Here is a 2526-nt window from a genome sequence, read left to right on the forward strand (position 1 = left end):
CACTGTCCATCTGTACGCTCACTATGTTCCAAACACCCATGGTTTTGCCAAAATATGGCTAAATAGACTGCTTCCATTCATGCCAAAAACGTGAATGGCACGGATGTGCCTGAGGAACACAAAAATGGAAGCGTGGACGCTGTGTATTTACCCCTTTTTTGGCTCAGTATAGTCCAAACAGTCGTACTTTAGCCAAATCTCCACTACAGTGTGTTGTGAGCACACTGAGCATATGGAAGGACAATATGTGCGTTGGTTCATTTTTGCCAAAATATGGCAAATCAAAAAGATGGACAGAGGAGAGGTCTTTTAGGCTGCACAACCAGTTTGAGAACTGGTTGAGCATTTGCCCAGTGTGACACCTGGTCACCATTAAAATATTCTAACAGCATTAATTTAAGGTGACCACAGCTGCTGGTGTCTACTGTAATTCACTGTTTTTTTTTTTTGCATGTTGACTTAAACCATTGTTTTTACTTTGCTTCATAATGTCTAAAATCAATTTGAGGATATTGTTTCATATTGTGACATATTCAATATTCAATGACATTTTCAACCACTTACTGGCTTGTTAAACCAAAGTCATGTCTACTCATCACCCTTTGTCTCTGGTTGCATATAAGTTGCTGGCTTTTCAGTCAAAGAGCAACGGTCTTTTCACAGGTTATTTCCTTTGAGTGGTTCCTGAATGACTGGACAAAGTCAACTATCCACTATTTCACAATAAAAATGCAAAGCTTAGAGAAAAAGAAACAACATTTTTGTAGCAGAATGTTTTTTGTTTTCTTCCTATTATTGTGGTCTTTCAACCCTTCAGATTTATCCTACGACCCTAAGGAGGCAGTGCATTCGCTCTGTTTTTAGTGTTGTCTAAACCTTATTCTTGGTTCATGAATTTAAGGTCACAATATTTTCCTCATATAAGTGAATCAATTTAGAACCACTGCGTGACTGGGCATACATAATATGTGTGGTATAATAATATGTATAGTTTTTATTTGGAGTCCAGGTTTAATTTGATTAAGCAGCTATTTGTGAGGCATTTATATTATAAACAGCCCTGATCTCATTGGATGGAAAGGCAGGATAGTGTATGTTGCAGCCCCTGGTGAAATACAGAGACTACAGTACCATCTAGTGGAAAATATAACCCTGCACAAGCTATTTTTGACCTGCTGAATCATGGTCTGCTGTTTAAATCTTGACATTTCAGTTTTACCTCATATTGGTATTTTTCATGTCCTCAGAGAAAAAGAATAAATTTATTTTTATTTGTTGGTTTCAAGTACAATAATTGTGTCATGGCAGGCATCAACACAGTTGAGCCATCACTATTGAGGTGTTCCTTGTCCCCAAAATAAAGCCACCAAATTTTATGCTCAAGACAAACAAATAAACACATCTGGCCACAGAAATGTTGTATAACTCAAGTGAAATCAAGCAATAGATTTATTTTGTATTACCGCATTCCCAAAATCTATGTAATCACAGGGACACACTGTGTTGTTGCTGCAGGTTGACTGCCTCCAACCGGCCTCTGAAACTGACCTCTTTTCACACACTCACTCACTATTTGCTGTCACAACCATCCTCTTCTTTACTTGTTCCTGCTTTGCTCTGGAACGCCTGTGTCACCGATCATTTCTGTGATCCACTACATCTGTCTGTAGTGGGTCACTTGCTGTGCAGTGATCCAGCTGGACCCACTGACAGAACTCACCACCCTTCCTACCCTCCTGTCTTCCTGCTCAGAGATGAACACATCACATTGACTTACAATAAGCTGCCATATTTCCAGTGCACTTCTACAGACCTAAATGAATATAAAATGAGTAGAGAATAATACAGAATATATATATATATTATTATTATATATAATACAGAAATGTGATAAAAAAAAGACTACGAACTGATATAATATTTATAATATTACAATTCTCTCTCCATGTTATTCCTCGTCTGACAGTGTTCTTCCGAGCACAATAACTCAAGAAGAATTCAGAATACAAACTCCATACCTTCACCACAGGTTTCCCCTGGAGAACTGATGATCTGATTAGATTTTGGGAGCACCTTGCTGCATTAATTTGCATATCAGAGATGCACACGCAGAAGAAAAGGCAGGTCATTAAGCATCTCAAATGCCTCATGTTTAACTCACAGCTTCCTCGAGGCTAGAACAAGGTCAGTTTAGTTGTAGCATCGGGGAAAGGTTACTTTGATTAGGCCGAAGTAATGGGAACAACAGGCTTGCCGTGGGGTTGGCGTTTGGCAACACTGAAAGCAACTGTCTGGACAGAACCAGACAAGATGTGCATTGTAGAGCTCTAAAACTCATCTCGCACTTCCTCTGTGACCCAGAAAAAAACATGTTGTGCTGCCACGTTTCTCGCTGTGCCGGTAATGGAGGATATGGAAGAAGTTGCACTTGTCTCACTTACTTCCGACTAAAAGGAAAATATGACATCAGCGATAAAACATGAAGACACACAAGCGGAGGAACTGCCAGTTTGTGTAAGTGTAAGT

The sequence above is a fragment of the Trachinotus anak genome, unplaced genomic scaffold, assembly GCF_046630095.1.
Source record: "Trachinotus anak isolate AG129_WGS33_773 ecotype Australia unplaced genomic scaffold, CSIRO_AGI_Tana_v1 ptg000025l, whole genome shotgun sequence".
NCBI lineage: Eukaryota > Metazoa > Chordata > Actinopteri > Carangiformes > Carangidae > Trachinotus > Trachinotus anak.